Source organism: Mytilus californianus, unplaced genomic scaffold (assembly GCF_021869535.1).
Source record: "Mytilus californianus isolate M0D057914Y unplaced genomic scaffold, xbMytCali1.0.p SCAF_5, whole genome shotgun sequence".
In the NCBI taxonomy this organism is placed as follows: Eukaryota; Metazoa; Mollusca; class Bivalvia; order Mytilida; family Mytilidae; genus Mytilus; species Mytilus californianus.
Window position 1 is genome coordinate 65,605,521 of NW_026262701.1, and position 16,650 is coordinate 65,622,170.

Below are 16,650 nucleotides of genomic sequence, written 5' to 3' on the forward strand. Positions count from 1 at the left end.
GAAAGGAAGTCTAGAATCCTCAAATAATTTTCAAATTATTATTTTTTTATTTGTCCTAAGACATTTAAAATCATTTAATAACCATCCTTTTATGATTATTTGTTCAATTTATATTTTATTTATATTCTTTTAAAAATTTTCATTATTAAAAGGAAAGTAACTTAAAACAGGATAAATCAAGGGAAGTAACCCAATAAATACACAGTTTTTGTTACACAACGGCAGTTAGCCTGAGGTAAAAATCGTTGATTACCTGTATGTTTGACACCCAAGCTGACAAGTGAAGCCATATAATTATGCATGTTAATTGATTTACAGGTAAAATATAACTTCAGGTAATGTCAGTTACACCAGATGCCTGAGATGATATGTTGGGCAGAAATTTTTCATTCATGAAAAATTTCATACACGGGATTTTTTCCTCTTCAACGGGAGGTCGGGAGGAGACCCCTGAAAACGGGATTATTGTACTCCCGTCGGGAGGTTCACATGTATGCCTATTCAAACCATATCATTATTATTTGCTTTTATATATAAATCAGAAATAACCAATTTAAAATGGAAAATGTTAAAGAAAAAAAAGGAAGAAAAAAATCCCCCCCCCCAATTTTTTGAACCCCCTTATGATTCATCACCCCCAAACTCAATCCCAGCTTTCCCTTTGTGGTATGGTACCTTGCAGTACAATTTCAGAGAGATTCATACACTTGAACACAAGTTATTGTCTGGAAACTAGAAAAATGCTTGTTTTTTGGCCCCTTTTTGGCCCCAAATTCCTAAACGTTTAGGGCAATTACCCCCAAACTCAATTCCAGCTTTCCCTTTGTGATATGGAACCTTGCAGTACAATTTCATAAAGATCCATACACTTACACACAAGTTATTGTCCTGAAACTAGAAAAATGCATGTTTTTTTTGCCCTTTTATGGCCCCTAATTACTAAAATTTTGAGGGAAAACCCCCAAAATCAATCCCAGCCTTCCCTTTGTGATATGGAACCTTGTAGTACAATTTCATAAAGATCCATACACTTACAAACAAGTTATTGTCATGAAACTAGAAAAATGCTTGTTTTTTGCCCCTTTTTGGCCCCTAATTCCTAAAATTTGGAGGAAATTACCCCAAAAATCAATCCCAGTATTCCCTTTGTGATATGGAACCTTGTAGTACAATTTCATAAAGATCCATACACTTACAAACAAGATATTGTCATGAAACTAGAAAAATTCTTGTTTTTTGCCCCTTTTTGGCCCCAAATTCCTAAAATTTGGAGGCAATTACCCCCAAAATCAATCCCAGCATTCCCTTTGTGATATGGAACCTTGTGGTACAATGTCAGAGAGATCCATACACTTACACACAAGTTATGTCTGGAAGTTACAAAAATGCTTATTTTTGGCCCCTTTTGGCCCCTAATTCCTTAACTGTTAGTACCATAACCCCCAAAATCAATCCCCACCTTCCTTTTGTGGTATTGAACCTTATGGTAAAATTTCATTGAGATCCATTCATTTAAACTAAAGTTAGAGTGCGAAAACTAATGTGTATTCGGACGACGACGCCGGACGACGACGACGCCGGACGACGACGACAACGACGTCGACGCCAACGTCATACCAATATACGACCACAAAAATTTTTTTGCGGTCGTATAAAAACTAAACATTGTCCAATGAACCATGAAAATGAAGTCAAGGTCAAATGAAACCTGCCAGTTGAAATTTTACACCTGACAATCATTCTATACACCAAATATAGTAGTCTTATTCCTTAAAGTATCTGAAAAATAGACCAAACCACAAAAACTAAACATTGTCCAATGAACCATGAAATTGAGGTCCAGGTCATATGAAACCTGCAAGTGGAACATGTACACCTTACAATCATTCCGTACACCAAATATAGTTGACCTAATACTTATAGTATCTGAGATACAGACTTGATCACTTAACTTTAACCTTTATATCACTGATTCATGAAATGAGGTTGAGGTCAGGTGAACCCTACCTGATGGACATGTAAACGTTGCAAGGAACCCATATACTTCTGGATAATTTTAAATCTCGGTCTTTTTCTGAAATTAGTTCTAACAAAAACTTTTGATTTTTCAACCCTTTATACCACCATTCCCCATGTGAAATTATAATTTTGAAAATACTTTGAACGACAAAATTCTTTTATATTTCTTTTTGTGTGACGTTAACATTTTCTGGCGTCAAACACGCGACTCTACACTAAGAGAAGTTGTGAATGCAGTCACAGGACTTTAAATATTTCAATCCTTTATGGGTTGATTTAAAATACATATATAAGTAAGTAATGAATGTGGTTGTTAAATTTGATAGATGCTTTTTGTGCTTCTTTATTAAATGTTTGTTTGTCTTGAGATTGTGACACAGTGATGACTGCTGTACCCATATTTTGACAATGTCACCTATTATGTCTGTTTTGTTCAAGCATCGTTGTAAATATAATGGAATTTGATGCGACTGTCATACAAGTGAGAGGTTTAGCGCTATAAAACCAGGTTCAATCCACCATTTTCTACATTTGAAAATGCCTGTACCAAGTCAGGAATATGACAGTTGTTGTCCATTCGTTTGATGTATTTTATCATTTGATTTTGCCATTTGATTAGGGACTTTCCGTTTTGAATTTCCTCGGAGTTCAGTATTTTTGTGATTTTACTTTTTATACCAAATATAGTTATTCTATTACTCATAATAATTGAGTATTTCACTTGACAAAAAAACTGAAATATTTTTTCAAGCAGTCACGGAACCATGAAAATAAGGTCAAGGACAATGGACATATGACAGACTGAAACTACTTAACATAAGGTATCTACAGAATTCTGAACTTTTGTTGAACTTTGCTGAATAGGTTCTGGACCCTAGCTGTATACATGCTGAACCAAATTTTAGGATCTGAAAATTGCTGAAGCACTTTTTCCACATTCTGAACAAATACTAAAAAACTTACTGGAATGTTCAGATATTGCTAGAATAAGTACTGTTTCATTTTCTGAAAAGTTCAGACTGTGCTGAAAAATTCACAGTGTTGAAATGTTCAGTACTGAAGCTGAAAATATTTTGAACTCCTCAAACAAACATCTGAAACTATTAATGCTGAACTATTTTTGAATATTTTCTGAAAATGTATGAGATTCTGAAAATTTTCAGAAAAAAAAATCGTAAGGGTTCCGCGGAACCCAGTGTCTCGCCTACTTTTGCTGTTAATCGCAGGCTCAATAAAAATGAGGAAAAAAATCAATAAAAATATTCCTTTAGATACTATCTTTTGATTGTAAGAAGCTTCTGTCAAAGTTTGGTATAAATCCAGGATAGTTTATGAATCTAATAAATGTTTTAAAAACTTTAACTGCAGAATGTTAACTGGAAGAAAAACTAAGTCCATTTATAAGTAATATACGGATAAACAGGTACAAATGTTAACAAAATTTCCTTCTAGATACTAGCTTTTGATCATAAACAAGCTTCTGTCCAAATTTGGTACAAATCCAGGATAGTTTAAGAAAGTTATTAAAATTTTAAAAACTTTAACCACAGAGTGAATGAATTGTTTCCTGGCAGAAAAACTAAGTCCATTTATAAGTAAAATACGGAAAAAATTAAATTTTGTTTTTACAAATTTACTTCTGGATACTATCTTATGATCATAAACAAGCTTCTGTCCAAGTTTGGTACAAATCCAGGATAGTTTAAGAAAGTTATTAAAATTTTAAAAACTTTAACCACAGAGTGAATGTATTGTTTCCTGGCAGAAAAACTAAGTCCATTTATAAGTAAAATACGGAAAAAATGAAATTTTTTTTTACAAAATTTACTTCTGGATACTATGTTATGATCATAAACAAGCTTCTGTCCAAGTTTGGTAGAAATCCAAGATAGTTTAAGAAAGTTATTAAAATTTCAAAAACTTTAACCACAGAGTGAATATTTGTGGACGCCGACGACGACGACAGCAACGCCGACGGAATGTAGGATTGCTATGTCTCGCTTTTTCGACTAAGGTCGAAGGCTTGACAAAAATCAGAATTTTGGCTGAATTATTTCTAAATATTCTGAATTATTTCTAAATATTCTGAATTATTTCTAAATATTCTGAATTATTTCTGAATATTATTGAATTATTTCTGAATAATCTAAATTTTTCTGAATATTGCTTGATATTTACTGAAATTGTCTTGTTGAATTTTTACTGAAAATTTGCTGAAAACTTGCTGGAACGTGCCAAATTCAGCCATTTTTAAGATAAAAGTCTTTTAAGAGGTTCTGAAAATTTCAGCAATGTGTTCAGAAAAAATGCAGAATTAATGAATTTTGCTGAATATTTACTAAAAATGTTCTGTACAATTTTTACTTAAATTTTGCTGAACACTTGCTGGAACATGTCAAATTTAGATATTTTTATGAAAAGGGTCTACTAAGTGTGTTCAGTAAAATTCCAGCATCCTGTTTTCAGAAAACTAAGAGGCTCTAAAGAGCCTGTGTCGCTCACCTATGTCTTTGAGCATCTTCAACAATGGACTCCAACATTGTGGACTAGAATAGAATGCATGACAAAAATCTTTTTTTTGTTGATCTTGTATTGCTGATAATTTTTTCTGTTTACAGTTTCTCTCTACTTTCTTTGGATTTTGCCCAAAACACAAAAAACGGTAAAAAAGATATCAATTAAGTCAATCACTCCTATAAAGAGTAAACCAAAAATTTCGGCAACATTTTACTTATTTGTAGATCTCGTCTTGCTGACAATTTTTGCTATTTAAAGTGTCTATCTTTATATTATAGTTTTCAAGATAGTAGTCAAAAACATAAAATATTGCTAAAAATTGTCATTTAAGTTTCTATCTATCTATAATAATTTTCAGATATTAGGCAAAAACATAAAAAATTGATAAAAATCATCATTAAAGGGCAATAACTCCGATAAGGAGTTTTCTAATGATTTCAACTAAGTGGACGTACTTATTTGTAAATCTTGTCTTGTTGATCATTTTTGGTTTGTAAAGTTTCTGTCCATCTATTATAGTTTTTCAGATATTAGGTAAACATGAAAAAAATCGGTAAAAATCATCATTTAAGGCCAATTACTCCTATAAGAAATCGTCTGATAATTTTGAAGTAAATAAACAAAGTGTAGATCTCAGCATTCTGAACATTTTTGCCCCTTACTGATTTTCTCCATTCATTTTCATCTACATTTACAATTGCTTACATCCACTTCATTTTAACTTTGGTGGATAATTGTCTCATTGAATTGGCAATCATACCACATTTCCTTATTTTTATATAGCTGTTTTCAAGATAATAGACTAAACTTGCATTTTACCCTATGTTCTATTTTTAGCCATGTCGGCCATCTTGGTTGGCAGGCAGGGTCATTGGACACATTTATTAAACTAAATACCCTAATGATGATTCACAGTGGCCAAGTTTGGTTAAATTTGGCCCAGTAGTTTCAGAGAAGATTTTTGTAAAAGGTTAATGATGACGACGGACGACAACGATGGACGCCAAGTGATGAGAAAAGCTCACTTGTCCTTTCAGCCAGTACAGTAGGATTCCCCAAGTTGCAAGTTGCTATATTTTTGTCCATAGTGTCTCTAGACCTGTTTACCCCCTTTAAGCTAGTAGTGTAGTTTATACATTTAAAAAGTGTAGTTTTCAATATTTAGGTGTAGTTTTATTGATGGCTGTATTGCTGCCTGAATTTTGTTGTGGGATTGCCCACCCCCATCCCCCCCAAGAAAATTTTGAATAGAAGTTGTCCTTTCCTGCAATTTGATAGTATTTAGGGTAAATGCTAAGACAGCAAGCATTCTTTTACTGAATTTCCTATCATGAGACAAAAAATTATCTTGATTGTTGTGTTGCCTTGTCATATGAAATTATAGTGTATGGTACAGCTTCTTGTTTTTAGTTGGTGTTAAATCTCGAAAGCATCATGAATAAAGTCTGGCATCACAATATATGTAACTAATTGAAAACCTTTGAACAGTTCAAATTATTTATTCTAATTTTTAATAAGTCAGTAAAACAACAATGACTAGATTTTGCGCACATAAAAAGTCCATTAGGTATAACCTGCAGTGTACATATTGGTCTCCCTTCTTGGATGAATCGAGACACTTCCAAATCTCAGCATATTCCTAACTACAATGCTGACAAAGCTTCTTCTGCTTGTCTTTTTCATATTCCCCTTTCATCCATGATACTTTCATTTCGGCATCGCGCCATGTGTCGAACTTGACAGTCACAATCACCAGAGCGTTTGTTAAACATATTTATATAATCATTTTCAAGCGAGTTACGCAAAAGACCTGAACGTGGACATGAAAAGACCTGAACAGATCTGAAAATATACAACTAGATTTATTCAAATTACAATATCTTTTTTATTATCCAATGGATTTTTGTCAAGTTTGAATTCTATTAAAGGTAAAGATCAACATTTTATTCAGAATAAAATATTTTACCTAAAAAACAATTTTTTTTTTATGCCAGAGTGTGCATATAACGTTATTAAAGGGACATAACTAGAGAACTGTAATAGTGACGCCACCCGATTCGAACTCGATCTGTGTTTTATGGTAATAAGCATTGTGTATAAGTTTATTAACATTTGGTTGAGGCAAACTAAAGTAAGAGAACAGAAGAAAAAATTCAACAATTTTTCCCTTTATAAAGGGGCATAACTCGAGAACGGCGAAAGTGACGCCACCAAATTCGAACTTGATCTGTTTTTTGTGGTTATTAGCATTGTGTATTAGTTTCATAACATTTGGTCGAGGCAAACTAAAGTTAGAGAACGGAAATTAATTTTGGGACCTACGTACGGACATACAGACAGACAAGGGTAACACTTAATGCCCCCACTGTAGCGGGGTCAAAACTTTGACCTGAAAGGGTAATTAAATTACATAAATTGACCTTAAAATCTCCGGTCACTTCTTCAGTACTTTAGTTCTATAAAACTATTATATATCAATTGATAATATTTTGCACATAAACCATGTAATCTAAAGATGTGTGTTCGTTTTTTGTTAGAATATATTAATTACATGAACGTGTGCCAGCTGTAATTCATACCTTGTATTAGGTGATAATTGGATCATCATTATTTTAGCCTAAATAAACATTTCATTTTAATCTTTTAATTGGATTATCATTTAATCTGGTTTCATGACTCGAACATTGTTTATCTACAACTTTTGCTATAAACTTTACAATAAAACAAGAGTGCACACACTGAAATATTTCGCCTACTATACTGACCATTGATTTTATGTTGATAGTACTACATAATGATATAAAGTTTTACTACAAGTATCACATTAACATTTATGATCCAAGAAAATGAGGTCAAGGTCATATAAACCAAGCCGGACATACATGTACACCTTTAATACAATCATTCCATACACAGAATATAGATATTGACCAATGAACCATGAAAATGAAGTCAAGGTCAGATGAACCCTGCCAGACAGACATGTACACCTTAAAATCATTCCATGCATCAAATATAGTTGACCTATTGCTTATAGTATCTAAGTAACAAAGTTAACCAGGAAAACTGAACATTGACCAATGAGCCATGAAAATGAGGTGAAGGTCAGATGATACCTGCCAGATAGACATACACACCTTACAATCATTCCATACACCAAATATAGTTGACCTTTTGCTTAAAGTTTAAGAAAAACAGACCAAAACATAATAAACTGCTTCGCTGAGCACAGCTGGATACACCCGCAGAGGTCCAACCCTGAACAGTTGGGGCAAAGATGGACACACTATTCAAGCTTGATACAAGTCTGAATTTGGATTGTTATTAAATATGACATATTATAGGTTTCTGAATAAATGTAGTCAAAGAACTTGAAATTGGTTATATGAACTGAATTTATCTTCAATTAAAGATTTCTTGCTGTTGTGCAATACTTAGTAAATCTGTTGTCAGACTATAAACAAATAAAGTTCAATTTCTTCTCAATGTCATATTTGAAACTTATGAAAATCAATAGGGAGATTACATCAATAGCTATAAATAATTCACCAAAGTTTCATGAGAACTGCTGAAAGCATTTTTGAGTTATTGTCCAAAAACTGGAAATTCCCCCTTTTTTAAAGAATAAAACCCCATGACTCAGAAATATAAAATCTAAAATTTATAAAATTCTAAAGGGATCTTACATCAACAGATATAAACAATTCACCAAAATTTCATGAGAACTGCTGAAAGTATTTTTTAGTAATTGCCCGAAAACTGGAAAATCCCCCTTTTTTTATGAATAAAACCCTATAACTCTGAAACGTAAAATCTAAAATTTATAAAAATCGAAAGGGAGCTCATGTCAATAGATATAAACAATTCACCAAAATTTCTTGCAAGTTGGTGAAAGCATTCTTGAGTTATTGTCGGAAAACTGGAAAATCCCCCCTTTTCTAATGAATAAAACCCCAAAACTCGGAAACGGTAAATCTGAAAATTATAAAAAATGAAAGGGAGCTCACGTCAATAGATATTTACAATTCACCAAAGTTTCATGCATATTGGTTAAAGCTTTTTTGAGTTAATGTCCGACATGTTGACGACGGACGGACAGACGGTCAATGGTATACCATAATACGTCCCGTAAACGGGAGTATAAAAACTTAACATTGAGCAATGAAGCATGAAAATGAGGTCACATTCAAATAAAATCTGCCAGACTGACATGTACATCGTAAAATATTTCCATACACCAAATATAGTTGACCTACTGCATACAGTATTAGCAAAACAGACCATAACATAAAAACTTAACATTGAGCAATGAACCGTGAAAATGAGGTAAAGGTCAAATAAAACCTGCCAGACTGACATGTACATCATAAAATATTTCCATACACCAAATATAGTTGACCTACTGCATACAGTAATAGAAAAACAGACCAAAACACAAAAACTAAACTATTACCACTGAACCATGAAAATGAGGTCAAGGTCAGATGACACCTACCAGTTGGACATGTACACCTTACAATCATTACATACACCAGATATAGTAGACCTATTGCTTATAGTATCTGAGATATGGACTTGACCATGAAACCGTAACCTTGTTAACTGATCCATGAAATGAGGTCGAGGTCAAGTGAAAACTGTCTGACAGACATGAGGACCTTGCACTGCCCTCATGAACCATAATTTCTGAATATTAGCTGAATGAGGCTGAAATTTTCTGAATTTTGGCTGAAATGTGTCTTAGAACAAATCAGGTGTCTGAATCCTGTCTGACCTGTTTATTGATGGTGACTGAATATTGTCTTATAGTTCTGAATTTTGTCTTAATACTTCTTATTTAGTCAGAAAAAGTTTCAGACATATTCAGAACTTCTGAATACTGTCTTATTTGTCTGAATTATTAAGAAAAAAAGTAAGATCAATTCAGAAACCAACAATTAAATTAAATACACCCCTAAATATCTGAATATTGTCTGAATTATTCTTAATCATTCAGAAGTTATGTCAGACAAAATTCAGAAAACTGGAAATAAGAAAATTATAATCTTATAGATCTGAATATTGTCTGAATTTTTCTAAATCATTCAGAAGTTATGTCAGACAATTGACTCCCACTCAGGGGCCCCCAAATGTAATCATGTCCACAGGTACCTGTGAAATCTACAATAAACAATAATCAGCTGGCTTTCTGTTTGAAGTTTTCTCACTACTCTATTAATAATGTTTTGATTGATAATCACATTAAAACCTGAGGATCTTACATCAATTACAAATTATAACGAGTTTGTTGTTTCAACAATAAATTTCCATGATTTATTTTCAAACATAATCTGTTAAATTTGGGTGCCGAATTATCCAGGTCCGATTTGATGGTGCCGAACTGTCTATAACGGTGCCGATTTGACAAGGTGCCGGAATGTCTAGAATTCATTTTTATTAGACTTGAGAGGCCTACCAATATTATACCAGCAAAGACCTATGTTATATTAAAAGATATTGACCCTGGAGATCTTGCCAGGCATCAATGTGTCTTGGTGTTGAAGTATTTATAGAATTTCAAAATTTGAAAAGGGTAAGGATACTTACGTTGACATTATTTGCGACATGTTCGATATCCTATCTGTTTTTGCTGGTGCACTGCCAGTGTTAGTTTTATCAGTAGAAGAAGTTTTCTGAATCTCTCTCCAAGTTCTTAAATATGCCTTACTTTATTGCATTTCGGCATAAAAAAGAACTAAGAAAAATATCAGATTAGTCAATCGTTGTTGTAAACTAAACAATGCAGTGTTATTTACAAGCATTGACAATACAGTCAGTTATGTTGGGAGTTAAAACGTCGACATGATCTGATAAGCTGGTCCCCTGCTGGCTACTACACTATATGTTCCTTGAAAGTAGGTTATTACAAGTGGGTACCAGTTTAATAATGTGAAACCTTTCTGAACCGGAAACGCTTAACAAATTACGTCAGCAAAACACTATATAGGCGCCCGAAATACGATTTGTCAAATGAAGGCTTTTTTTTTTTATCAGATAAGTATATTACAGTTTGAACTGAAATGTTTATTGCTATTTTTCAATCAAATTTGAAGATATAAGTTTATTGAGACAAACTAAAAATACTATTTTTGAGCAAGTCAAGCCCAAAAAAAAAATGAAAATAAAGAAAATCCTTGAAATTGTGTATTGAACTTGTGCATATTCAACTAACTCATAGAAAATCAGAGGAGGAAGGGGGGTCCTTGTTTGTTTAGGAACCAGCTGTTTTCATTGGTGGATCCAAGGGGGGGGGGGCCTGGTCCCCCCCCTTTCATGTGAAAAATTTGGTTGATTATATAGGGAAATAGGGAATCACTGAGGCATGACTGGAGCATATGAAAAGTTTTGAATCAGCCACTGGTTTTTTACTTGAAGTTGAAGGGAAAAAAGGGGGTGACATGCTTTTTCGCGTTTTGGAATGTGAGATATAGATAGGCATCATACGGGTTAATATGGGACTAAAAGAGGGGATGAAAGTTAAGTGAGAGAATTAATAAAAAAAAGGAAGTGGAAACAAATTCCAAAGCAGGATTTGGTAAATGTAAAATGAACCGTATTTTAGGAACCAGCAGTTTTTACTTTGAGTTTGAGGGGGAAAAAAGGGGGGGCATGCTTTTGCAAGTTTTGGGATGTGAGTTATAGGGGTTGAATGTAGGGGAGAATGTGAGAGAAATAATGGGAAAAAAATACAAAGAAGCAAGATTTAGGAAATGACCCATATTATGCCCCCAACCTGAACTTACAAATGTAGACTCTTAATCATGGCACAATGTGCCATGATTGTGACAAGCCACAATGCTTTTCTTTATGAAAGTATCAGTCAGTGGCAGATACTGTTTCAGGGTCCCACATATGCCAGGTGCTTCATATATGATAAAACTAAAAAGCATATACTTTTTACAAGTATTAACACCAAACATTGCCATTGGCTTGTCAGGGTCCCTTTCCTTGAACAAAATCATAGATCTGCACCTTTCAATACATAAAACTCTCTTAAAAATAATGTGTTAAATGTTATTACTTTTTTCAATTCCCTTCTTAAATTAAATTTTTTCATGAAATAAAATCAATCAATTAAAAAAAAATGGTGTTAAGATAATTTATATTTAATTAGAAAATAAGTAAGACATTGGATTCTTTGTGAATTGTATTTTCTTGCAGGTGAAAGTCCTGCATCTTCCATGAAAACTTTTTGAAATTCAAGCAGAAATTGAACTGATCTAGTTTGAAGCTCTGAAACATCAATTTTGATTACAGAAACAAAGAGAAGTTTACATATTATTATCTGATTTTTATTTGATATATTACAAACTAAGGATTTTCTTATCCCAGGAATAGATTATGATCTGAGCCGTATTTGGCAAAACTTTTTGAAATTTTGGGTCCTCAATGCTCTTCAACTTGTACTTGTTTGGCTTTAAAAATATTTTGATCTGAGCGTCACTGATGAGTCTTATTATATGTAGACGAAACACGCGTCTGGCGTATTAAATTATAATCCTGGTACCTTTGATAACTATTTACAAATGATTCTCAATTTCTGAATTAATAGAGATAAAAGTTCATGAATAATTCATGATTCACAATATATGATCAGACCATTGAAAATATAATGCTGATTTTCCCTATTACTAAAGAAAATTTCAAACGGTAGAAGGACAGGAAAGAGCCTGAAAGACAGTTTAGACTTCATTATTTTTTAGTTTGAAAAATTGAACAAGACACATTGTTTTAAACCCCATGAACTTGAAATTCATGAAAAAATACAAGACTCAATTGACCTTGATTCATGGATGATGTTAAGCTCATTTTTTGTGATTAAATCAGTATTTGATACTGTGAGCAATAATTTGTCAACTATATTTGGTGTATGGAATGTTTGTAAGGTGTATATGTCCAACTGAAAGGTGTGATTTGACTTTCACCTCATTTTCACTGTTCTTTTGGTCAATGCAGAGTTTGATTGTTGATTCAGGGACACACACACTAAATTTAGTTTTTAAAAGTACTATAGGTTGATGAATTTGTCCTAGCAATATTGTTAATGTTACAAGTGAAAGACGTGAGATTACATGTAGATTTACTGTAGTGCTCCTTTCGTGTGGTAACCTAACGGTGTACAATACTTAGCCCAAGTATCAACAGCAGCACGGAAGCTTTCACTTGGGACAGTTATAAGTTTATAATACAAATGAAAAAAAAATTAGATCTGGCATTATTGATGCTGAGCAAACAATTCAAAGATACAAACCATTACTGGTCAGTTGAAGATTAAGCTTAAATGAGCAAAATCTATACTGTTTTATGTAAATCCGACTTTAAAATTTTTGCACTTTCTCATAAATTTCTTATGTCACAATGCTGGGTCAATGATGTCACAACATAACACAAACTAATCATCAGTTTTTAAAGGATTGCAATTATAAGACACAAAAAAAATAGCAATAATAAAAAGACAAATACCAATCTATTTATTCTATTTCACATATGGCACCATGGAATTTCAATTATTGTATTTCTTAAATAATGTTTATTGGTTTTTGATAAAATAGTGTCTTTCAGACAGAATATTAAAAAGCTCATATTATCTAAAAACCTATGGAAACTTTCCAGAATTATAAACTGACAATCATCTGAACCTTTCCTGAAAAATGTAAGCTAAAGCTGAAAATGGTCTGAACCCATCCTGAACAATAGCTGAAGACTGAAACAATAGCTGAAGACTGAATAATGACTGAGTATAGATTCTTTAAAATTTTTACTGAACATTCGCTTAAATATTCTTCTGTTTGTTGAACATTGCAGAAAGAAATGCTGAAATTTTTTTGAATAATTACCTAAAGTATCTTAGTTTAATTTTTACTGAAAATTTGTGGAAAACCTACTGCAGCGTGTTAAATTCAGCCATTTTTGAGAAAATGTTGTTTTAAGGGTTCTGAATATTTCAGCAAGGTGTTCAGAAAAAATCAAAATCAATGCTGAATATTTACTGAAAACATCTTGCTGAAATGTTACTGAAATTTTGCTGAAAACTTGCTGGAATGTGCCAAATTCAGCCATTTTAAGCAAAAGGTTTTATAATAGGTTCTGAATATTTCAGCAAGATGTTCAGAAAAATTCAGAAGTAATGCTGAATTATTGCTGAATATGAAAATGTCTTGCTGAATTGTTGCTGAAAACTTGCTGGAATGTGCCAAATTCAGCCATTTTTAAGCAAAAGGTTTTATAATAGGTTCTGAAAATATCAGCAAGGTGTTCAGAGCAATTCAGCATTAATGCTGAATACTTACTGAAAAGGTACTGCTGAATTTTTACTGAAAATTTGCTGAAAATTTGCTGGACCGTGCCAAATTCAGGCATTTTTAAGAAAAGGGTTTACTTAAATATATGTAATGCGTCAGCAAAATTCCAACATCATGTTCAGAAAAAATTCAGAAAAATATTTTCATGAGAGAAGGGACCTATAAGTGGAGAAGGTTGGATAATCATCATCATAGTATAAGGTAATTAAGTAAAAAATAGTTGCACAGCAATACTATTGTTGGAAGTTGTAGTACAAAACACTGACTGAACAAGGATGCACTTTTGCTGAATGGTTTTTAATATGGCTGAATTAATAGTTCTTATTATGGCTGAATATGTCTTAATAAGGCTGAAGATTGGATTAATTTGTCTGAATAGTTCTTAATATGGTTGAATATTTCTGAATGTATCTGAATATTTCTCAATATGTCTGAATATTTCTATATATGTCTGAATATTTCTTAATATGTCTGAATATTTCTTAGTATGGCTGAAGATTGGAAGAATATTGGCTGAAGATTTCTGAATATTGCTGAATATGTCTTAAACAATGGCTGAATATTTCTTAAATACAGCATTTAAACCATAAATTTTCTGAATATTTCTGTTTCTGAATACTGGCTGAATAGTCCGAAATTCAGTAAATATTCAGAAATAGACACAAATACAACATTCAGACATATTCAGACGATTATTCAGATATAATTCAGAAATAATTAAGACAGTATTCAGCCACCAATTTTCCATGAGGGAAGGTACGCACATACCAAATATAGTTATCCTATTACTCATAATAAGAGAGAAATTAAGATTACAAAAAATCTTAACTTTTTTTTCAAGTAGTCACTGAACCATGAAAATGAGGTCAAGGACAATGGGCATATGACAGACAGAAACTTCATATCATGAGGCATCTATATACAAAGTATGAAGCATCTAGGTCTTCTACCTTCTGAAATATCAAGCTTTTAAGAAGTTGGTTAACGCCGCCACCACCTCCGCATGAGGACCTTGCAAGGTACGCACATACCAAATATAGTTATCCTATTACTCATAATAAGAGCGAAATTAATATTACAAAAAATCTTCACTTTTTTTCTCAAGTAGTCACTGAACCATGAAAATGAGGTCAAGGACAATGGACATATGACAAACAGAAACTTCATAACATAAGGCATCTATATACAAAGTATGAAGGATCCAGGTCTTCTATCTTCTGAAATATTAAGCTTTTAAGAAGTTAGTTAACGCTAACGCCGCCGATGCCGATCACTATCCCTATGTCGAGCTTTCTGCGACAAATGTCCCAGGCTTGACAAAAATGACAATTTTTTTCACAAATTATTTTGGTTTCTTCTTGAATGACAATGTTTTGTAAACTTGAATAAATTAGCCAGCATATGTTCAGGCCTATTCAGGTCCATTCAGATCTTTTAATTTTCCCATTCAGGTTCAAGTTTTAACAATAAACAAGAATGTGTCCATAGTACACAAATGCCCCACTCGCAATATCATTTTCTATGTTCAGTGGAACGTGAAATTGGGGTCAAAACTCTAATTTGGCATTAAAATTAGAAAGATCATATCATAGGGAACATGTGTACCAAGTTTCAAGTTGATTGAACTTCAACTTCATCAAAAACTACCTTGACCAAAAACTTTAACCTGAAGCGGGACAGATGGACAGACGAACGAACAGATGGACAAACGGACGGAAGGACGAACAGACGAACGGACTAAGGGATGCACAGACCAGAAAACATAATGCCCCTAGGTGGGGCATAAAAATATATTTTTGCAGTATTTTTTTTTCCTTTTGATGAAAAATTAATCTATAGATTTGTTTAACAAAATCCAAAGTTGAAGGAAACTGATTCAAAATTAAATAAATGGAGAATGACACAGATGATGACCCCGCTTGCATATAACATTATAAAGGGGCATAACTTGATAACAGTATAAGTGACGCCATAAGCATTGTGTATAAGTTTCATAACATTTGGTTGAGGCAAACTAAAGTTAGAGAACGGAAACCAATTTTTGGGACCTACGTACGGATGGACGGATAGATGATGGACGGACGTACGTACGGACAAGGGTTACACTTAATGCCTGTGAAAGCAGGGTCATTAAGTATTACCCTTGCTTTAGTTGTTATCATCTACTACTCAAAACCAAGATTGAACATCGATGAAGACTTTTTCAACATACAGATTTTCTCCCGAAAAATCATTTTTGACACAAACTGTATTGTACAAAATGAAGATTATGTATTTAATAACCAGTTGGTATCAATAACCATTAATAAATATCTTTAAGATGACAATGTCAATGGTGGAAGTCTTGGTTGTCAACAAGAACTTGGAAAAAATGGTGATGGCTATTTTTTTTTTTAAATCATCAAGTTTACATTATTAATGCATGGCAAAAACAAATAATTCATCAATGAAATTCACGTCAGATATTCAAGTACATTTGGATATCCTTTTTATATTGGATACAAATTTTATGAAATCTGACACAGATTTTACAAAGGCAAAACGTTTCAACTGAGGTAACACATAGTGGCATCAAAAGGTGTTATGGAGTAAAGAGGTAAGAGCACAACATTCAGCTTGTCAAGCTTTAAATTGTACTGAGTATATAAAAGTTGTGAATAACTAATTGTATGTTTCTTATTCAGCAATAATATAAAATGCTGATACGAATACTTATATAAGAAATTCTATTCCATTATATAAAATCTAAAGGAAAGCAAGCATACAGAATTTT

General features: G+C 32.7%; 1 protein-coding gene across 1 annotated transcript in view; it reads right to left on the reverse strand.

Annotated features, from left to right (window-relative positions):
* Positions 1 to 16,650, reverse strand: part of LOC127701234 (coiled-coil domain-containing protein 149-like) — a 312,275-nt gene that overhangs the window by 231,313 nt on the left and 64,312 nt on the right. The window lies entirely within an intron of this gene.